This window comes from Schistocerca serialis, chromosome 2, assembly GCF_023864345.2.
Source record: "Schistocerca serialis cubense isolate TAMUIC-IGC-003099 chromosome 2, iqSchSeri2.2, whole genome shotgun sequence".
In the NCBI taxonomy this organism is placed as follows: domain Eukaryota; kingdom Metazoa; phylum Arthropoda; class Insecta; order Orthoptera; family Acrididae; genus Schistocerca; species Schistocerca serialis.
Window position 1 is genome coordinate 764877090 of NC_064639.1, and position 24505 is coordinate 764901594.

Genomic DNA, 24505 nt, shown 5'->3' on the forward strand with positions numbered 1-24505 from the left:
CTGAGGGCGGGCGGCCGTCTTAAATCCCCTCCCCTCGCGAGGCGTTCTTTCCTCGGTCCGCGCCTACGCGTCAGCGGTCGCTGAGAGGCTGGCGTCGGCGTCTGTGGTGGCGTCGGTTTAACTGCCTCGTCCGCCCTAGTCTCCCGTTCGTTTCCTTTGCTGAGCGTCTTTTTAATTAGACTCAATGCTGGTTCCCATGCACTGTTGAGGTTGTAGCCGCAATCTCGGTTGATGTGTCCGTCCCTGGTACGAATTTCGATAGCCTCTCTAACGACGCTGTCCCAGTATTTAGATGTCTGTGCTAAGACCTTTGTATGTTGGTAGTCCATTTCGTGATTTTCTGACAAGCAGTGCTCTGCGACCGCCGACTTGTTGGGGTACCCAAGTCGAAGGTGTCTCTAATGTTCTAGGCAACAATCTTCAATGGCGCGCACTGTCTGTCCAATATAAGTCTTCCCACACTGACGCGGAATCTGGTATATGTCGGCCTTCCGCAAACAGAGATCGTCTTTGACATTTAATAATAATGCTCGCGTTTTATTTGGTGGGCAAAAGACAGTTTCTACTCGGTGTTTCCTCAATATTCGTCCTATTTTCCCCGTTAGTGCGCCAGTATACGGTATACTGGCAGTGGCTATCTCTTTCTCCGAGACTTCTTCCGTCTCCACACGCTGTACTGTAGAGGCGGGGCTGAGAGCGCGTCTGAACTGCCATTCCGAGTACCCGTTTTTCCGGAATACATTTTTGAGGTGTTCCAGCTCTTGGGGCAGATTCTCTGCGTCAGAGATGGTGCGCGCCCTGTGCACCAGTGTTTTTAGCACCCCATTCCTCTGCACAGGATGGTGGCAGCTATCCACTTGCAAATAGAGGTCGGTGTGCGTTTTCTTCCTGTACACCCCGTGTCCCAAGGTGCCATCTGCTCTTATTTTGACCATGACGTCCAGGAATGATAATCTTCCTTCTGCTTCGGTTTTCATGGTGAATTTGATGTTCGGTTGTATGGAGTTTAGTTGTGTCAGGAAGTCTAGGAGCTTGTCCTTCCACGGAGCCAGATCACGAAAGTGTCATCCACATAACGTAGAAAACAAGTAGGTTTCCATTTGAATGTCGCCAAAGCTTCCTCCTCGAAGTACTCCATATAGAAATTCGCTACCACGGGCGAGAGTGGGCTCCCCATTGCGACTCCTTTTGTTTGTTCATAGTATATGCTTGAAAAGGTCGATCGTCTTCTCGTCAAATTTCTGTGCAATAAGCTCAGCTGACTCTCGAAGAGGCACCTTGGTGAATAATGACAACGTCAAAACTCATCAGGATATCTGAGTCTTTCAGCTTTAAGTTGTCGAGACGTTTTACGAAATCCGCAGAATTACTAACGTGATGCGGATAAGGGCTTAGTAATTCTTCCAGTTATTTGGCCCGCAAGTATGTAGGTGCCCTAATGATGTTGACAATTGGGCGTAACGGCACCCCTTCATTGTGGACTTTAGGGAGTCCATAAAGTCTTGGCGGTACAGGTCCTTGAGGCGTCAATTTCTTCGCGAGACCCTCTGCTAAATGTGCGTCCTTGAGAAGAGCTCTAGTTTTGTTCTCCACCTTCTTTGTGTGGTCTTCGTTGATCTTCCTGTAAGATTCATCATTTAGCAGGCTCGTATCTTCTCAATTTAGTCCTTATGGGGAAGAACAACCATAGCATTGCCTTTGTCAGCCGGTAAGACAACAATCTCAGGGCTCTGTCTCAGGTCTCGAATGGCTGCCCTCTCCCTGCTGGTAATATTCGACTTGATCGGTTTAGTTCTCGTCAGAGCACGGTAGGTTTCCCAGCGTACTTCTTCAGCTGCTTCAGGTGGTAGTCGCGCAGTAACCTGTTCAATTGCACTGTCAATGTCCGCTACCGGCGTGAACCTAGCTGATCTGGAGAAGGGACGTAATTTTACTCCCACACCTGACGATGTGCGAAATGTCTAATTGCCGAAATATTATGCCCGTTGGACACTATGGACCGGCAGTACAGCCGTGGACTGTTCTAGCAAGAAATGCGCCAAGAGAAACTGAATATCACAGCAGAAGTTAAATTTGTGACGTGTTAAGGTCGGTGGTTGTGCCCTATCCTCAAGATCCTCTGACGTTATCTGTCTACACGATAACGCAAGACGGTATGTTATCCGTGTTGTACTGGCCTACTTCGATACAGAGGGTGGTTAGCACGTTCTCATTTCCGTTGTACATATTTTCCCATGTCACTTTTCGCTACTAATTGTGAAACACACTTGGCGCCACAGGCGGCCTGTAGAAGTGGTGAAAAGCCCTGTATAGAAATCTTAAAAGTAATGGTGCTCCTATCATCCCTCTGAGCTTTGCCCACCAAACCGCGGGTTGTGTCGCTCGGGCCTTAAAATGGCCCCGTCCATTCTCGTCGGAGCTTCAACACATACGCGTCCATCGTAACGCTGTACGCAGAACCACGACTCGTCTTAGGAGGAGATGGGGTGGCACTCGTGCGTCCACTGTAGTGATTGGGCGCACCACTCTCGTGGTGCCTCCCTCTGCTGTCGCGTCAAGGGAAGCCGCAGCATAGGTCACAGTGCTGATACTCCGTAGTGCTCCAGGAGTCATCGCATCGCTCGTGTTGATACTTTTCTTGATACGAACAGGCCAGTTTTCGGACTCAAGGAACGTGACGAGGCTATACGAACCCCACGGCCGAGAGAACAATGTGTGTGTGTGTGTGTGTGTGTGTGTGTGTGTGTGTGTGTGTGTGTGTGTGTGTGACATCTAGGGAGATAAACTCCGATTCACGAAAGATTGCGGTCGAGGGACGGACAGCTATTACGTTGGTGCTGGTTCCAAGCGACAGTTGCGATACGATGATACACGTGCCTTGCACTTCAAGAATGCGTATACTCTGCAAATTATCTCTCGCTTGCTTATGCATATTTGTCGCTTACCACAACCATCAGCGATGACAACTCGCAAGAATTTGCATAATAATTCACTAAATAACTCGCTACGATTACATTTGATGCTCGTCTCGACTACGCCCTTCACAGCAGAGCGCTTAGCACAACAATGAATGCTCATTGGATGTCGGAGAATGCATGACATACGCTACGGTCGCAGGTTCGAATCCTGCCTCGGGCATGGATGTTTGTGATGTCCTTAGGTTAGTTAGGTTTAACTAGTTCTAAGTTCTAGGGGACTAATGACCTCAGCAGTTGAGTCCCATAGTGCTCAGAGCCATTTGAACCATTTTTTGCATGACATAGATTCGCAGAACGAGCCTAAACTCGACCGCCATCGTTAACTACTACAACTAAAGTCGCTTTCGTTGTCAATATCCTATATGGTGTCGAGTATGGTCCTCACGTGAAACCATTGATGCCATATTCGCATAGAAGTCGTGTTATATCGACCAACTGAAGAAACTTCATCGTGTAACGATAAACCACACTGTAGGCCGCGATCCTGCCGCTGTTGACGTGATGGTAAAGGTTTCCCCTTAGGAAAGGTGTTCATAATAAAACATACGAAACACCGCTGTGGATATAATTGGAGCCCTTATTCAAAAGTAATCACCAGTGCCCTGAGCGTACCTATCCCACCGTTTCTGAACCGAATGATTCGCTGTTCCGAGAATTCCTGTGGCTGTGACAGGAGCCAGTCCTCTACTGTGTCCTTCAGTTCGCCGTCAGAGTTGAAGCGCTTTCCTTAGAAATGGTTTTTTTATTTTTATATAGCAGGCCACACACAAGGAAATCGCAAAGCGACATGTCCAGGCGTAGAGCGGATACTCAAGCTGCTCACATTTAACTTGGCCATAACACTTTGAGTGACCTTGGAGACGTGTGGACGCGTGCTTGATGCACTTGCATAGACTGCGGAGCGATTCACAGTACACGACACTGTTAATAGCTTTTAAGTGCTCCAGGGATTCAGTGAGTGGAATACACGCACCTCTCTCCAATATTTAAACAGTTAAATATTATGAGTTTAGATTAACCAATGCGGAGAAAGGAAATCGCGGGAACAACTGAAATAGCGCATCGCTTCACTGCAGTTTGCATTTATTGTAACACTTGATAACAGACCAAGAAAATGTTACGTGTTACACTTGACATAATAGAACTAGAACAATTATAAACAACTGATTCTGTTTTGTGCACTTTAGTTAAAGTTCAACAGGGGAATACACTTTAAGCTCTCCAATAAATGTAGATATGCGAGTAGGCGCGTTAAAGAACTGGTTATGAAACAGTCACAACATCAAGGCAGGCACACTTCATGTAAAAGAAAATAATTAGCAAGTTTACACATTGACTAGAACATTAAAATGAATAACAGGAAGGTGCTCTGTCCAAAACACCTTACGGCGACAGTTAACCTCCAATAAGTTCCTTTCTTCTCAATATGATATTAAGTACAGCTCAATAGTAATAAAAAACTTACATCCCGCCATATATAAGCACAAATAAAAACTGGTGGAAAAACAATAAATTGGAAACTGACAAATGTCTCCACTCCATCAAAACAGCCCAAAAATGGCAACTTAATGGCTACCTAGAGTAACAAATTAAGACCAGCATGCTTATAGATTGACTAGAATAAAGGAATAGAATAAAGGAATAAATAATGCATACACTCTCTGACGGCCGACCAACTGTGTTGGGCTGTTGAGTAGTGATTAATTTAAAATTGCCACAACAAACGCTAACCAGGTTTGCGGCGTATTTAAAGACAAGCGTCGAGCAAGGACCCTGGTCAGAAGGTAATCAGATCTAGCAGGATTCCCTTACAAGGCAGATGTGCCAACACATCCGTTCATACCCCAGAATCAACTAGCGCAACATAAATCATTGACACAGTTCAGATAATATTTTAAAACAACATACTTAAATACCTTTGTTTACCACAAGCCTTAATTAGTTAACAGGTTAGGCTTTGTTTTTGAAGCCACGCAAATGAGGTAGCAAGTTAAGGTCTACAATTCTACTTTGCCATTTAACACGCGTCGAGACGAGGAAAAGGAAGAATCCAGCTAATTAATTGAAAGTCACTACTTGGATCCCGTATTTGACGATGCGCTCAAAATCGACAAAGGTGAGAGTTCAAATGGTTCAAATGGCTCTGAGCACTGTGGGACTCAACATCTGAGGTCATCAGTCCCCTAGAACTTAGAACTACTTAAACCTAACTAACCTAAGGACATCACACACATCCATGCCCGAGGCAGGATTCGAACCTGCGACCGTAGCGGTCACGAAGAACGCGGTGAGAGCCAAGTTTACACTCTCAAACAGCACACGCAGAACACGAGCATAAGGTGAACATTAAATAAACTGCTCCTTGTTCAGTCATTTACACGCGGACGAAGCAAATAATCTTCGCCGAATTACTGTAGACGCCGGAAAGCCCAGCTGCTTGCAAATAACGTAAAATAATGGTCAAAACGTTTTACTTGAAGTCCGACGACATCCGTAGGACAGGAGTTTCAATGAACAACCAGGCCTCATCCCCTTTTACCCATCTGCTGCTATGACGGCCTTAACGATGCATCACACCTGACACGAGTCACGCCAAAGATCAACAAACGGCGTGGCCTCCTGTACACTCCCAAACGTCCGCAACCAGAGTTCCTCCCCCTGCAGAACGACGCGCTCTCCCAAACACGGCAGGCAGCCGGCCGCAGCAATGCCACAGCACCCTCTGGCTAGGGTAAGGAAACAACAGAGCGTGAAGCGGGAATTTCAAAAGGAACGTGCTACAGACAAGGAAGAAACACAGAGAACCAACCGTGACATTTCGTCACGGTTCACGAGAGTATCGAAAAAGGCATGAGCATCAATCATCTTTCCTGCTGAGCGCACAGCATTCAATTTTTTAGTGGGAGGTAACGATGCTATAGACGCATCCACAATTGTGTCGTTATGAGAAGCCGCATATGCAAACTTCAGCCGGATTGGTCGTTACGATGTTTCGTATCTTTTCATTTCGATACATTTAAGCAAATGGTTAACACGGTGGGCTCACAAATAAACGACATTTAAGTGTGATTTCCGAATGAGAAACCCGCTGGGTAATCTTTCCCTACTGGCAGACTGCAGATGGCTTTACTCCTACCTGCCCTGTCCTATTGCGCTGAAACGTTAATCATTTGTAAACGCCAGAGTGTAGTAAACTTCATGCCACTTGAAAGTCCGTTGCATGCCGCCTTCGTGTCATTGCATTTTGACGGCCAGCAGTGTGTAAGCTCATCTGGCAACTCTATTGCCGTGCAGTGAGCACGCTAATAATTGACGTGACGCCACCACTGGCATGGGGTTTGTTAAAGTACTTGTAATACGTTTTCACCTAGGCAACTAGTGACAAACAGTCATGAAATTAAGAGTAACACGTTTTCGTGACTTCTTTTATAGCCGAAATAATATAGGCTTTAACTTTATTCGGAACAACAATTTTTTTACTCCGTACTAACAGGTTCTGTAATGTAACTTTTATGTAGTTCCGAGAAGACGTTGCAGTGCAGCTCTTACGGTCGATTAAATGGCACGCTGGTCGAATATTAGGCCACTACTGCCTCCGATCCAAGCGGTAAGTGATGTTTACGCAACGCCCTTCGTAGATGTGAGACTGAAGTAAACTTGTTGGCGGTGCGTCATTCAGTCGGTCGCAACATCATGAAAAGCCGCATATTTGTATTGCGTAATTTTTTTTTGCCGGATTTGCTAAGGAGTTGTTTCATTGAATACGTTATTCTGGCGCAAAAGATACCATAACGTCATTTAAAAATGAGAGCTGTAATTGAGTGATTAATGGAGTTGGGAAAACAAATTGGACTTTGTATCATGTGCCCCTGGTCACTAATTACAAAATATTTAACGAGTTTAACGAGTTCAACGAATTCTGAAGTTGAAAAAGTTGGGTGCTGACAACGCTTGTAAATTGCTCGCATTAATGTATTACATACCAGAATGTTTTTTGTTGTGTTCACTAACTGCTCTTGGCGTCAAACATACTTATGTGGTAGGAAGAGACTCCCCCACCGCCGAAAGTAATTGTCACGAGGACGCTTGCTTGCACGCAGCAGCTACACAGCCTCGTCACAGGACCAGGCAGGGGTAGGCAACGCTTATTGCAAAATTAGCAACAATTTACAGTAATTGATGAAAAGAAACTGTTCGATACTTTAGCATGAAGATGATGCTTCGCAGTATTTTAAAGTTCTCTTACACTAATATGTGAACTCGTGTTTAGCCCTGAATCCAGTGGTAATTAGCAGAATGTGCAGTTTGTATATTCTTGGTGGCGTCCGTAGACACTGACCTGATGCTGTCATGAGGTACTAAAGATACTGTACCGATACTGTCACTGATACAGTTGATAGTGAGTGGCTACTGTGTTCATACCGACTTGAGCCTTGCTCCTCCTTATATCCGATTTTGGCGGGTTAAAGTCCCATTGGGAACTGCATGTGACGTCAGAAGGACACACAAAATAGTCCTTGTCGAAGTGTGCTCTCTCCAAATGGTTCAAATGGCTCTAAGCACTATGGGACTTAACACCTGAGGTCATCAGTCCCCTAGACTTAGAACTACGTAAACCTAACTAACCTAAGGACATCACATACATCCATGCCCGAGGCAGGATTCGAACCTGCGACCGTAGCAGCAATGTGGTTCCGGACAAGCGCCTTGAACCGCTCGGTCACAGCGGCCGGCGGTGTGCCCTCTCTGCAAGGTAGTCTTTATTCAGTGATGTATGAGTTGCATGCAGATCGGAGCTATATCATGTAAGACGGTGTCTCGTACCTTTAGAGGACACAACATTTCTAGTTATAGATAGTTCACTAGCGTAAATAATTCTGAAGCATGAAGTTTATCTGTCGTTTCCTGATGCAAAGTATCGCCGTTAGCACTTTTGGATTAGTTAAGGCAGCTATTGCCATCAGCGATTTGTAAGATAAGTGTTCAGACAGTCTATGCAGTGAAGACACGGTAAACGAAATACGCGAAGAAGGATATATCTAGGAAATTCGTTTCAGTAGAAACGAGAGGTGAGTAGGACAATCACAAGGGCAAGTAGGATTTATTGTCCTGACATTGGAAGGAGTAGCAGAGGGGATGTTCTGTGCCGATATCTAAAAATTCAGTGTGGGGAATATTAAAACTCTATGTACATGGATGAAAGTTTTAGCAAAGTGGATGAGCACATGACTTACCTCGAAAATGTAACAGGTTTGATGATGAGATATACTATTGTGCCATGTAAAAGAAAGATGTAGAAATTCAATCAGATGAGGAACTAACAAACATCAGTACAATGAACATAAGAGAAAATGGCACGAATAATGGGGACGGCGTATAAACTACGTCGTAAGATCTATATCGAGTAAGTGATATTCATCAAGGAAAACACGGACATGTTCATTATGATTGGACTGTGACAGAATCCGTGTGCTGTTCGAAAGAACGTATTAGGAACACAGGAAAAAGGGGAAAATCTGATAAACTCACAGGAGCCAAAAACATTGTACAAATATATAAATCGCGATAATTGGAAAAATACATAATTTTTAAAAATGAACGCTGGGCTGACGCTTGGCAATTTAGGGAATATAAAAAATAGTTGCCAGGAAGGTATAAGTTGAGTGGCTGAATAAAATAAGAATGAATGGCAGAAAGAAATAGAAGCTGTAGAGGGCAAACCAGTTATTTAAGAAGTTGGAACAGTGAAGCAAATGCACGACTCATCACGGATTTGTTGATACATCGTGACAGCGTCTTTTATCTGCTTAACAATGTCCAAGAAAGACACACGTCACGTAAGATTTTATTTCTAAGATTGCAAGGGCAGACGTATTAAAAAGTCAAGGAAGATATTGCTACCTGTCACGTATACCGCAGCGTGATGAATTAGTTATACAAAAGTAACAGTTAATTGTGAAAAGGATAAGTAACTTCAAGGATCAGTATAAAGCGCTGAATGCAGTATACTTTCTAGTTATTCCGCCTAACACTGCTAGCTCCCGACTTTCGCGCTAGGTGGCATGCGCGAATCAGCTGCTCCAACAGCCGTCGTGGAGTCGTATAGCGGTGCAGAGCGTGCACGTTGTTGTTTACGGTTTCATGAAAGCAAATACGCTGCTACGTTTCAGAGACAATTTAGTCCTAAATATCACAAGCCACCACTTCAAAGACAAACTGTTAGTAATTTGTACAATCGTTTCACCAAAACTGACCGTGGATCACGTACGACCCCAGGTCCGGGTCAACCAGCAGGCTCTGACTCAGAATTGAACAAGTTCGGCAGTCTTACATTCGTAGTCCTGGTAAATCAACGAGACGTGCCAGCTTAGAATTGAATACGCCTAGCATTACAGACAAAATGCAGACTGAAAATGATTTTCTTGTAAAACTGTTTTCAGCGACGAAACCATCTTGCGTACTTCAGGTAATGTGAATCTGCGTAACGTTCGGATATGGGGCGGGCAGGAACCACGTCGTGTAAGCGAAAGTGTACGGGCCTCGCCTAAAGTAAATGTTTTTGCACTGTAAGCTGTAACAAAAATTAGTCCTTCCTTTTTTTTTACCGATTCAACTGCGACTGGCATTTCGTAGATGGACATGCTTCATGCCTCAATTACAACAGGATATGGTCACAGAATTTATATTCCTGCAAGATTGTGCCACCACATTATCAACGTGAAGTTGTCACGTTCCTCTGTAGGAATGTGCCAACTGGCAGTGGGTATGATAAAACGATGTCCTAGCCACCACGATCACTTGATTGAATCCGAATAGGCTTCTGCGTATGGTATGACACTAAAGACAGTCTTTGTTCCTCCGCTTCCGGGAAAAGTCAACTAGCAGTATGAATGGATAACACTGGCAGTTGCAACCGTATATCAGGACTTGTTTCATAGGATTTAGCAGGAAACTGATTACACATGTGACATTTGTCGTGTTACAAAAAGTAGCACACTGAATATTAGTAGATAAAATTTGAAGAGATACTACATTCAGTGATATATCAAACATTTCTGTAAGTCATTTAGGTTTCTCACTCTTTGACCTGACTACTATCCAAGAATAGCGTAGGAAAGGATTTGGGGGGGGGGGAAGGAGGGGGGGCTGGAGGGAGGAGTGGAGTTGTTTCCTAAACTACGCACTTACTCCTACGGTACTCAGAGTACAAAAAATAGTCACAGGTAATTAAGTGTTGTGAGCAGCCTTATATTATGGAAATAGTGTATAATGGAGGACGAGCTCTTAGAGACTGGATGAGAAAAGGAAGGGGGGGGGGCTAGGAGGGGGGGGGCGATAGACAGCAGTGTGTTGAATGTTTCCTTTATGTACCGATCTCACATCTGTGAGAATGCCAACTGATGGGAGCACGCATTACCAGCCCAGTATAATGGAATCAGAAGGCTGCTGATGGCTACTTCGATTTCAGATACGAGACGCCATTGAGAAGCAAATCGTTCACAGGATTCGACGGACTCGGTTGAGAAAGAACTTCGACGTATCTTCGAAACGTGGGTTATCCTCACTCACTTTTTACTCGTCTGTGGGTATGAAATGAAATACAGACGCTTCCATGTATTGGGGACAACACCTATCCTTTCACAAACGGTTCGAGATGGCGAGAAATTAATTTCGAGAAGGATTCGTAAGCAGAAGGGCTGTCTACTTTGGTTTGTGCGTAATATTCGAAACTTTTCGATTTTCGGTGGTACTAAAGACAACACACAATTCACAAAAGAAATGATGTGTTTTTTCAAGAGTTCATTAATCATTTTCGGTGGTACTAAAGACAACACACAATTCACAAAAAAAATGATGTGTTTTTTCGAGTTCATTAATTCTGTATCCCCTAGCGGGGATCGCTAGTGAGGGGCAACCACATTTGCATAATTTGGTGATTATTTTGATTCTGTGTGTGTGTGTGTGTGTGTGTGTGTGTGTGTGTGTGTGTGTGTCTGTGTGTGTGTGTCTGTGTGTGTCTGTGTGTGGGGGGTGGGGGTGGGGGGGTGGGGGGAATGATGGAATGTCTTGTCGTCACGAACGTCACTTACCTTAAAGGAGGTAAATCGTGGGTGGTCTATGTTAGTGAGCAGTATAAACTTCGTTCTGTGTGTATTCGTTTTATAAGAAGTGTCGTGATTCTGTGGCGGAAGTAGGTAAGGAGCCCGTAATTTGCCTGTAAACGTGTGGAAATCCCCTAATAATCAAACTTTGGTAAAAGAGTCGTCAATCTGCGCATTAATCTACACACAAGGAGCTATATGGGATGGTCATACGAAAAACTGGATGTTAGTTTGAAGCAAACATACGGTTCAGTACATAGGTAGGTACAGTTTGGAAGTATTATGCCCACAATAGAATATTCGCTCCTTTGTCGGCTATTTAAAAAATAAACAGGCTGCGGAAGGCCCAACGCTACTGACTGACCGCCGTGTCATCATCAGCCGATAGGCGTCAGTGGATGCGGAGGAGGAGAGACCTGCCTTTGTCCACTATAATTACTTGAAAATCTTATTTCGTTATCAGCACTTTATAGTATATTGTGGATGTCTACACCGTGCATTAGTTCCAATTATTACTTTCATTACAGGACTAGGTACATAGTCTGCTAACATGTCTAATTGAAATGATGTCTTAGTGAAAGGGTGTAATGTGCGAGATACCTTTTTAAGACCAAAAGCCTAATTATTCGTATGTGTGTTACCTTTTTCACATTTTAAGCTCGAACAGTAGCGTCTAAATGCAGGTTCCAGCAGTGTTGTATCTCGATTCAAGAAAGTATTGTGTAATCAAAGCGCCAAAAACTTACGTGGAAATTTCACAGTATGTGGGATACTTTGCCGTGAATTTGGCACATTTTTCAAATGCCCAACACCATATATAAGGTATTGACGCAAGGTTTAACGGGGTCTTCTCGTTACAAACATTCAGCGACATTCTAAAGATACGTGAATATCATCTATCTTTCATTGTAAGGGTGGCAAAATACTATACTGATGGAACAGTTGAGTATGATAGTGGAACATACACGTTTATATCAGAAACTACTTTCAGTTATCTGTCTAAAAGTATAATTTAGCATCACGTTGTCTTTCATGGTATCCTTCGCTCAGGAAAACCAAACATGAAATACTGTCCGTAAAAACGCGAGGCACTGCAACACTATATTCCAAAGAGGCATTACTCTTTACTCATTTATGTTATTTGTAGATCCTTTGAAAACTGTGCACTGATGCATTAACGTAGTTCATGTTTAAAAAAGAACGATTAAGCAGTTCCCTGAAGCCTCTTTCCAGTAGCCCTGTAACCCAAAAGTTACGGAAACTTGGTTGTGATTTCATTGGTTAATGGAATGTGCAGCAGTGAATTGTGAGTTACTTTCACCAGTTGTATCGAAGTAAACAATTACTGCAACCACTGGTTGACACTTAAATGTGAATAATCATGCTTATGGCACATAAGGCTTCAAAAGCAAACGTCGTATGCCGCCTGCAATGAAGTATAAACAAGCGATAGACTGTAATGATGTCAGTTAAAGAAAGGACTGCAGTATTTTGTCTACTAAAATCTTCGGCCTTCTTTGACTTACTAGCAGAGGTAAAAGAATCCTGATGGAAAGAGGTCGGATTATTAATTCTGTTAGCACTGTATCAGAAAGGGAGATGCTCTCGAAATGGATGTTTCACTTCGCGAAAGCAACAGCTGCATTTATAAAAATAAAGTTGACAATGGAGAGTTATAGAAGAAGATAATGGCAAATGCTTTTTGAGACATCCACGAATAGAAGAACGCGAGTCATTAAACGTTTCCAATCTCAGAACACTTTAACAGGAATGGAATTTGATGGTAGTATGGGGGAATTATACGGTATTTACGAGGAATGAAATAATATGGCATTCTCAGGGACTAAATAGAACGTTGTAATGAGATGAAACTACCTTTCTATCGTATTGCAATCTATTTCTTGTTTATGAGTTTGAGCCAGTGATGGGTGGTGTTTCATACCGGTTGATATTTAATACCGTACCACAATAAAATTAGTCACAACTAGGAGGGTCTATGAGCTAGGTGTGGTGCTTATCATCTACTGCAGTAACCTGATAATGATTTTCAACAGGAAAACCTTAACATTGTTTCTAAGAGGAGAAAGATATTTTAGAAGGGAATCAGGAACTTTAATTTTTGCTGACGCCTGGATTACAGGCAACACACAATGCATCCACACGCCGCAGAGTGCCTATGCTCTGCCGTCTCCCAGGGGCACAACCAATACAAAAGGACGTCTAGAGTCGCTGGTGAGCATCAGCGAACATTCTGTGCTCAAAAAACGTACTCCTTCGTGTTGTGATCTATCACCGCTAGACGTTTGATGCGAAGACTTTGAAACAAGATTGGATACAGCAGTCACAAACACTTGACTACTCCTGCAGCAACAGTGTGATTGTCTCGTCTCTACATTATCGGTTCTGTATCAAAGAGTGTAGGAGTTGAGAGGTTTCTGTTGAATACATTTTAGTGCCTACATTTGCTTTCTACTAAATTTTAATTCACTAAACGAGTGGAAGTAATCAAAACAAATCGGTTTTGCTGCTCAGTTCTTTCCTGCGAAACCCAAGCGGACTGGTTGTGAGGCAGGTGATTCACGAAAGGGGTACTGCAGAGGGGGATCAACTTTTGGCATTTGCTTTAACTTCAAAGGAGATCTAATGAAAAGATTGGGCGGAAACGAGGAACTAGGACTATTTTAAATTCATATAGAAGAGGAAAAAATCTTCTATTGGGTTTTCTCGCCTTAATTTTTAAAATACTGGAGTTTCCGGATTATCGCTAAACTCTAGTGTTACCTCTCCCCCGTGTGTCAGGTCGTGCTAAACGGAGAAACTGCGTGATGGTTTTCCTGTACTAACCATGAATTAGGCATCAACTAACGGAATAATTGTGGCAGTTATTGCTCTGTTAACTGGAGAATAAAAATCACAATAAATTTAGAAGACAGTAGATAATGAGGCGAGTGAAAGATTGTCAAATAATGATTCAAAGGCAGTAGAACCATTCAGTTACCTGCGTGGCTGTATGGATGACCTATTGGTACGGCGACAATTGTACTTTCTAGCTAAACGTGTGACAGCGACCAGCGAGCAAAACGACGATTAAAATGCTTGCTCGTTGAAAGCTAGTACTCTCCCTTAAGCTTCTAAGGCGTCATCACTCAAGCTACCTGTTACAGGTATGGAGGCTGAATTGCAAGTCCATGTTCTCCGGACGATGGCAATATTGATTGTGGAAGTCTGTGTTGGTCTCTCAAAGACCAATTAAAGAGTGAAGGAGGCTGCTCGTCTCAGGTCCTATTTAAACCCTCTGATCCCAAGAAAAATAAGACTCCAAACGTGGCAGTGACATTTTATTTCAGTGCCCAAGCTCGTTTCCAAAACTAATACTGCATACACTGCTGGCCATTAAAATTGCTGCACCAAGAAGAAATACGGATGATAAACGGGTATTCATTGGATAAATATATTATACTAGAACTGACATGTGATCACATTTTCACGCAATTTGGGTGCATAGATCCTGAGAGATCAGTACCCAGAACAACCAACTCTGGCCGTAATAACGGCCTTGATACGCCTGGGCATTGAATCAAACAGAGCTTGGATGGCGTGTACAGGTACAGCTGTCCATGCAGCTTCAACATGATAGCACGGTTCATCAAGAGTAGTGACTGGCGTATTGTGACGAGCCAGTTGCTCGGCCACCATTGACTAGACGTTATCAATTGGTGAGAGATCTGGAGAATGTGCTGGCCAGGGCAGCAGTCGAACATTTTCTGTATCCAGAAAGGCCCGTACAGGACCTGCAACATGCGGTCGTGCATTATCCTGCTGAAATGTAGAGTTTCACAGGGATCGAATGAAGGGTAGAGGCACGGGTCGTAACACATCTGAAATGTAACGTCCACTGTTCAAAGTGGCGTCAATGCGAACAAGAGGTGACCGAGACGTGTAACCAATGGCACCCCATACCATCACACAGGGTGATACGCCAGTATGGCGATGACGAATACACGATTCCAATGTGCGTTCACCGCGATGTCGCCAAACACGGATGCGACCATCATGATGCTGTAAACAGAACCTGGATTCATCTGAAAAAATGACGTTTTGCGATTCCTGCACCCAGGTTCGTCGTTGAGTACACCATCGCTGGCGCTCCTGTCTGTTATGCAGCGTCAAGGGTAACCGCAGCCATGGTCTCCGAGCTGATAGTCCATGCTGCTGCAAACGTCGTCGAACTGTTCGTGCAGATGGTTGTTGCCTTGCTAACGACCCCATCTGTTGACTCAGGGATCGAGACGTGGCTGCACGATCCGTTACAGCCATGCGGATAAGATGCCTGTCATCTCGACTGTTAGTGTTACGAGGCCGTTGGGATCCAGCACGGCGTTCCGTATTACCCTCCTGAACCCACCGATTCCATATTCTGCTAACAGTCATTGGATATCGACCAACGCGAGTAGCAATGTCGCGATACGATAAACCGCAATCACTATAGGCTACAATCCGACCTTTATCAAAGTCGGAAACGTGATGGTAAGCATTTCTACTCCTTACACGAGGCATCACAACAACGTTTCACCAGGCAACGCCGGTGAACTGCTGTTTGTGTATGAGAAATCGATTGGAAACTTTCCTCATGTCAGCACGTTATAGGTGTCGCCACCATCGCCAACCTTGTGTGAATGCTCTGAAAAGTTAATCATATGCATATCACAGCATCTTATTCCTGTCGGTAAATTTCGCGTCTGTAGCACGTCATCTTCGTGGTGTAGCAATTTTAATGGCCAGTAGTGTAATAACGTAAGTTAATGTAAAGAATAATTTGCAGTGTAATGGATTGGAAAATATGTACTAGAAAATTTGTATTTAATGAATACCATTCGCATATAAAACATGCTTTTGGTTTGATTTCTGTGTTGAAGACAGTTCAATAGCTGAATTAGAGTGATTGAGAGATAACAATGTTCGCTATTGTTCCCGGAAGTCGAAAGAAGGAGCAGCAGAGAGAACAGTGGGGACGCTGATATGGGTGGAAGATATGTGAAGGGAAGAAGCTACAGTGGCTTCTCATACCTTCTACTCGGTCCAGTCACATTAATGTGAGCATCGCGTACGTGAGATATCAACGCGCAATAACTACTCACAGACGACAGTTGGCAGCACTAGCGATGAAGAGTATGTAAAGTGTGTCCGGGGACGCAGAAAACGGTGCAGTCGCTGTGTTGTGGTAAATGAGCGATTTATCTGACGTCCAAAAGGGCACGATCGATAGCTTTCGGGCCAGGGTGGAAGCATTTCCGAAACAGCTGAGTTTTTAAACTGTTCACGTGCCGCCATGGTTAAAGTAGATCGTGAGTGGAAAAGTGGCGCTATGCGAAACGGGCACCGGGACAACTGTGGAACATCACGGACCATAGACAAGGGGTCGAAGATGGCTGCGGAGACGCGTGCTGTCGAACAGACGTGCAACTGTTGAGGAACTGACCGCCAAGATGAAACAAGGGCTGCCACTAGTCCCCCCTCAACAATCGTTCAGCAAACGTTGTTGCGATGGACCTTTCCAGCAGGCGCCTGGTTTCTGCACCCTTAGAGACTGTTGTTCATCGGCGACGAAGGCTGGAATTGGCACGCCAGTACCACAACTGGACATCCGATGTACGGCGATAGGTGGTTTTACAGACGAATCACGTTTTATGCAGCATCGGACAGATGGTTTGTGGCGTGTATGGCTCTGAAAAAGTCGTCTGAAGGCTCTATGCGTGAGGGGAGATCGTTGTGGGTTGGGCATGTTTCCGTGGCATTCCCTGGGTCATCCCATCTTTCCGGAAGGCACAATGGATCAACCCAAGTAAGCTTCTATACTTCGGGACCATGTCCACCCCACATGCAGATTATTTCTGCTCGGCACGATGGCATCTACTGGACAATGCAGCGTATCATACAGCTCGCAGTGTACGTGTGAAGTTCGAAGAGAACCAGGATGACTTTACCGTACATGTTAAGTCCCATAGTGCTCCGAGCCATTTTTGAACTTTACCGTACTCCCTGGCCATCAAATCCCCCAGATTTAAACGTAATGGAGAATCTGTGGAACAACCTCGATCGGGCTATTCCAACCGTGGATCCTCAAACGAGGAACCTCGCCCATCTCGCCAGGGCACTGGAGTCGGCACTGATCAACATCCCTGTCGGTTCCTTCGAGAACCTCTTTGACATTCATCCTGCACGTTTAGCAGCTGTCATCACTGCAAAAGCTGGCTATTCAAGCTTTTGACAGGTGGTCACATTAATGTGACTAGACAGTGTAGAAGGCTGGCATATGGATTACTTCTGGCGAAACTAAAAAGTAATGCACAGTCTAAGAGGAGTTATACCCATTGGGTAAAGAGAAATGGAGTCGTCCCCGTACCTGAAGTGAGGGACGTTCCAAGTAGTCCGTCAGGTATGATAATATTTCGATAAGAAATATACATACTAAAATTCACGCAGTAATTAATCCGAGTGGGTATAAGTGTTCGTCACAGTTAGTGCTAGCAGAAGTGTTTCGATTAAGTGTACAGTGAACCCTGGCGAATCTGAGGTCACAGGTGGGGAAGAGTTTACAAATAGAGGTAACAGTCCTCTATTTGAAGTGCAACTTTATGATAGTTGGCTGACTGCAGATAAAGTCGCTGGTGGCGGTCGGACCTCAGTGGCGTCATAAGTTGAATTAGTTGTTTGTCTAATGTTGCCAATTAACACACGTACAGTCACTTAAGAAATGACTTCGATTGATGAACGAAAGTATTATTTTGAATTGTGACATAGGCGTTTCTCGATGAGATGAACAAAGCTTAAGCCAGTACAATCCGGAAGAGCTCTTCGCTGTGGTTGCAGGTAGGGCTGCACTAACAACTGAGCTGCAAATATTATACAACAGCGGATAGCCGTAAGGTTGCGATTGATGGGCTAAACGTGATATGATCGGAGCGTCGTTTGGTGAACGGTGCCAAGCAGTACTTAAACATCCTGGTGCTTAGTGTAGCAAGAACCGCGTAGCATAATAGTGTGTGCAGGCGTCGTTTAGTATGTGCAAGTAATGCTCGCCTAGTGTTTTATTTTCCACTGTTGTTACTAATTCGTAGAGTGTACATTGGGGAGAAGATTACTCTGTGCCTCCCGTGAAGACCCCTTGAATTATGGAGTGACTAAGATGTCGCTTTGATTATGAATTTGATATATATATATAAGAACTTAATTGGAGGTCACAGGGCCTCAACAATGTAGTCTCTTTTTACGAGACGAGTTTGGTACTCATTTGGTGGCCAACCATCGTTTTTATAGCCTATTTCATTCAAAATGTTAGACTGTGTCACTAGGAGCGCATCGTCAAAGAATGGTACAACTGTACGAAGAGCACTGGAGGTCTATTGCAAGGTTTCGAGGCGTGGCACAAGCGTTTCCGGGAAGGACGGATGTCGTTATGTGGTGACCCACCATCCGTAATATCGCACCGCTTTGCCGATACCCTTGTCTAACAGGTGGATGCCCTCGTTATTGAACACTAGCGAGTTACGGTGGCAGCCACCGTTCCAGAGATCGAATTTGGCGTTCCGATTCCAAAGGACGTGCAGTGCTCTCCGTACACTTGCACAATTCTTCGATGAATTTCCGTTCCTCGTAAGTCGTTCCGCTGTTAGTAAAAACAGCACAACTCTTTGGTTGTCTTTTGAAGCCTTTGTTTCGCTATTTTCGGCACGGATGAGTGCAATGCACATGCACGTGCTCGCTCTGTCGTGTGTGCGCCGATGTCCCTCTAGCAGGCGGTTTGGGGCACCAGCACTCTTATAGAGACCACTCTTTCTTTCGTGGGCAGTGGCGTTACCTTACCTTCAGCGGTTTTCTTGTTACAGCCTCCTGCTTTTTTCTTTTTTTTGCACTTGGCTGGTAGAAACCGTTGCAAAATTAGGAGATAGATGAATAAGTCGCAAACTGACTAGAGTGGCACTAATTTTTATGACCAACCTAACTAGGTGTTTGTTGCAAGCTCTTAAAGGATCATTCTGAGCGCCGATGTCCCTCTAGCAGGCGGTTTGGGGCACCAGCACTCTTACAGAGACCACTCTTTCTTTCGTGGGCAGTGGCGTTACCTTACCTTCAGCGGTTTTCTTGTTACAGCCTCCTGCTTTTTTCTTTTTTTTGCACTTGGCTGGTAGAAACCGTTGCAAAATTAGGAGATAGATGAATAAGTCGCAAACTGACTAGAGTGGCACTAATTTTTATGACCAACCTAACTAGGTGTTTGTTGCAAGCTCTTAAAGGATCATTCTGAGCTGTTAGGTTGTCAAGCCCTGACGTCCTTTCACCGCCAGCTTCACCTTTAGCGACTCTATACGGAACTGTCCCTTGTTAATGAACAGGAAAACTCTCGGTCACGGAAAATGCTGGAAACCGTGATTCTGATGCACCAGTCGGTTCCTTTCACATATTTGCGCACGCACATCTCTTGCTAGTCTGTGAGTGAGAGGAGTAGAGGTGCTTAGCGACCGACTGAGTGCAACGAAAAATGGTGCGCATTATAAACAGCGCTTGTTCATTGTCGAGTGTTCTGCAATGCATAAATCGTACAAAGCGTGCGGGGAACTGTTTCCGCAAACCACAAGCAAAGTGTGCAATCAAAAACGACGTGGAACTGGCTTTGTAGCGAATAGAAACCGTAACTATCCGAAGAGAGTTCTAACACAAGTAAGCAGTGCTCGACTGAAGGTAAGCCCAGAACAAAGTCCTGCGAAATCTCAACGCCGTTTTCCCAAATAGAAATTAAGAGGTCGTTGTGTCGAATCATCATCAAAATGGATCCTCATCTGTATCCTTAAAATTTTTCTGCTGATAACGAGTTAAAGTTTGCAGGGTGTATTGCGTTCTGCCGGAGGTTTCTGAGTGAAGTGGAACCAGGACTTCAGGATCCTCCGTTTTCCATTTCGACAGATGAAACCTAGTTCAGCCTGTCAGGGATGTGAACGTCAAGAACATACGCAATTATACACAAGAGCCGTTACATAATTTAAAGACTGTTGTTTGGAGTGCAGTGTCTGGTGCCCTCATCCTAACACGATTCTCTCACAAACGGTTAATGTTAATTGCTTCGTTCAGGAGCTGTTTAATCCAAATGTGGGTCAACTCGCAGATGATGACCAGTTGCGACTGTAAAATATTTTCAGCAAGACTGGCAAAAGCGCACCCACCTTGACAGCCTTGTCACGAGTGCATGAGGCGTTCGGTTAAGAGAGGACACGCGGCAGATTCCTGTGTTTTGTTTTGCCTGAGAGGCAAACTGAATCTTCCCACACTAGAGGCGGTTTAGTGCAACACTGGAAACACTATCGCTGCTATCCGTCAGGCAGAGCTACTACTTGTGTGTGTCAGTCTGATAAATCTAGCTCAGCGCTACATCGACCTGAACGGTGGCCATCTTCAGCGCCTTCTCTGATGCTCATTAACAAAGGTCAGTCCTGCGTCAGTCTTTTCGTAATTATTTTCTAGACTCGTTTTATTTCAGCCAATCTGCATTATCACTCGGTCACCCACGAACTATCTAAAATTAATATTAAAATTTTTGCGCCCGTTAATTAATAAATATTTTTCATCAATTTTAGCCTAAATTGCTTTTCTTAATTAATTCTACCTAATTACGGAATGTAATATTAATACCGCCGCCACTTGAGGCGGCGGCATTACAGTTTGTATGACTTGAGACAGAAAAAATAATTTTCATTTTAAATTTATCTATGGGTAAATGCGAACAGTAACAGTGTGATCAACTAGTACATGTGCGCATCTGTTACTGTGTGTTTGTGTGTCAGAATAAAGCTGTCGAAAGTTCCGTTAGCTAGAACGTTGTATTGCTTGAAGAGGAACGGAAAAAGTTTGGGAACTAAAATAAAGTTACACGGCTACCAGCGCAAACTTAGAGGTAAAAAATCAGTACGTTAAGAAAATGGAAGGCCATACATTACACTATCATGCCTAAAGGGACCGCTCACAGTTTAACGATGAATATTTTCCGAACTCTTTCAGTCCTAGCAGAAGATCACATACTATAAACTTGTAACTCAGCGGATTTGACCTATTTCATAATCCGTAATAAGTAGTCCGAATTTCAATGTTCACTGTAGTTATTTCATTCGGCCCCACAACATAATAAGTTCATATGTATTGCTGATATTAAGACTTTCCAAAATCGTCCCAATAACAACGTAGTTCAGACAACCTCTCTAGACACTCTACTGCGTTTTAGACTCTACTATTTTGCAACCACATGCACAATTAAATCTGGGATTTTAAGGGTAATTTTAGCGGTGTGGCTATTCGATGATTTACTTATTCTAGGCGGGAAATGATGTACAAAAATTTTCTCTTGTACCGACGGACAGCGATATCGCACACCAGTTTAGATGCATTATAATAGGATAATTCAGTCTCTGTAACCTTGCTACATGACACGCTAAAACGGAGATGCGAAAGATCGAAAGGAAACGATGGTCTTCGTGAGGTGTATAGTTCGCTGAGTTTACCCACCATGTACGGGTTGAAGCAGAACTCCTTCGACAAACTGCCGGACGTGGTTGTAACCACTGAAACAAGAAAGTAGTCTAGTAAACATGGACTGTAAAATACATACCTTAAAAGTTATGAGCACTTTTCCACTTTGGTATTGTGAAACATATGTCTTCTACTGCAAGCACTTTGCTTTCTACACTTTCGGCAGAAGTAGTTTGCGCTACAACAAGGAAAATTGTCCAGTAAAAATGGGCTCTAAAAATCATGCCCTAAGAGCTACGAGCACTGGCTCCATAGAGGAGATATATTTCACAGTAGTGAAGATGAGCAAGTGGTAATAGCTCTTAAGATATGCATTTTAGAGCCCATGTATACGAGACATTTTTTTCTTGCTTTTGTCCATACTACCACCTATGAAAGTTCATCGGTAGGAGTTCTGGTTCACCCTGTAGATGAATCAGTGCAGATGAAGAGTTTGGAAGAAGATGAATCATGAAAGGTCTCTAAATATAAAAGAATCTACGAGCATTTACATAAATTTTGTGGCATGCGGGAGTGGACGAACTACAGTCATAGTTCCACAGGTAAAACGCAGTGTAAAGGAGCAAATGGAAAGTTGTAAATTGAACAGGAAACATCTGTAAGATAGATCTGTTAGATGGAATAAGGTGGTGTTAGGAAGTGGTCTAACGAAGAAATAATGTATTTTAGTAGTGCACTGACCTTGCTATGTATACGACGAGAACCGGTTAAAGAGCATTAGATCGCTGAACCCGTAACACCTGTATCTGTCCTTCGGAAATAATCGTACTATCTTAATGATTGGCCTGGTTCAATGTAGATGCAGCACATAGAATCCATCCTGCGGTGTCCCAGGATAACTTATAAACTGTTAGCGGTTTTGCACTGTCCTCATGAAATATATGAATATTTATCATTTTTTAGTAACGAAAAATCTTTATCAATATCATTTTGACCACAGGAAATGACTTCATGCAGCAACCTGTGTAACGGATGTAAAGAAAGTACATCTACATTTCAGTTATGGTTCATAGAGGTTGCTGCATCGCCTGTAGCGAAGAGGTCAATGCGGCTCATGTACTATGGTCAGTATGTCGACAGGCCTTGAAATTTCATGAACGGTATCTGCAATGTCACTTTACGGAAGGTTATCAGTGTGGCAAGTAGACTGCCAACTAACGTATACCCGGTGTATCTGTCGCTTGTGGCAAACACCAGCTGATGATCGCAGCCTAAAAAATATATACTGTGCGTGCAACACAATTAATCGCTGCATTTTGGGAGGCAATTGAGGAGGGCTGTGTTGATAAAGGCAGTACGAAACCGTCTGCACACGATCAGTTCGATTCATAGGTGTCCCCTCTTCGCTGACGAATGCGGGACGTCTCTGACAACTGGTGAACGTCGTAGAGGAATGGGCGAGAAACCAATGTTCGTCTCAGACACCTGCAGGTTCAATGGAGTATTGGGCTGATACCACATATGGATGTTGGCAACCTCAATATTGAAGGTAATTTGAGGGCTATGCAGTACTGAGACAGGCTCCTTCCAATCTATTGTCGAGACCTGCAATAAATATTTTAGTGGAGGATTCGTCTTCTAAGACAATTATACACAAGCAACACGCGCCCCTCTTGTGATTTCCTCTGGACGATACAAACTCATTGAAGTAAATGGCCTGTGGTATCTGATTATATGCAGTGAGCATGCCAGGCACCAGCAGTCGTCAAAGCAACTGCCTGCAGACTCTATATGACCTCAGTAGGACTCTTGAGGGTAGCATGCCAAGTGTGTGAGAACGTATGGGCTCAGGCAACAAGGTATCAAACGTTACCCAGCAGCAGAATTTGATTTCACATGTGTGTAGCGATGTGCACATTCAAGCAGACTGCCTTTATTTTGATTATTGTTCGGCTTTTATTTTGCAAAAAAGATACATTTTAAGTTTCGTAAGGGTCACTCTTTCACTCCTTGTTACAACTTAATCTGTGGCCGTACACAATTGAAGATACTTTTGTGGTGCAGAATGCAGAAACCACTTTGGTGTAGTTTAGTTGCGACTGTAGCAAACTAGTATAGAACAGAAACTGTAGAAATGCAGACATAGGGCGTAACAAAAATTTTACTATGCAGTGTGTACTGTAGTAGGATAGCAGAGCTGATTCTGGATGACCTTGATCTTGACCTTGAGTATCATGTTAAGCTTCCGATGTCAGCAATACTCTGCACTACTGCCAGTGCCACCATGCCCAAGCTGCAAACGAGGGTTCTCTACACAGCCATCTCCCATCATATGATAGGAATGGTAGAGAAATGCAATTCAGTTATTTAATAATGAATACACCCCTGCTTAGACCTTCTACAAGCACACTGACGAATGATCATATCCCTCTATTACTCTTTACTGTTACCTTGGATAGTTAACAAGAGACCACCTTGATCCAAACACTCTAGCTCTAGCAGGTCCTTGCCGCCCAAGAGAAGCCTTCCCTTCTCTCTCTCTCTCTCTCTCTCTCTCTCTCTCTCTCTCTCTCTCTCCAGACCAATAAGAATCAAGCCACCCCTCCCACTTTTATTACTGGAGCAAATGCTTGGGCGGTATCTTTCTTGTTCTGGTCAACACAAAGAGTGGATTATCATGAAACATATGCAACAGCAGGGACCAGCGAGCCCCACTTTCTCCACAGGCAGAATAAAAAGAATAAGAAGGCATGTAAGCACAAGTAACCTACCACAACGAAATAGAAACAAATTCGGAATTAAGTGCATTTCTCATGGTGTGTTACTTAAAACTACCTCAGTTTACTGTAACTGGTCATTAGGAAAAGACCCTTACCACTTCAGATTAATAAATAAACCTAGATCAAACAT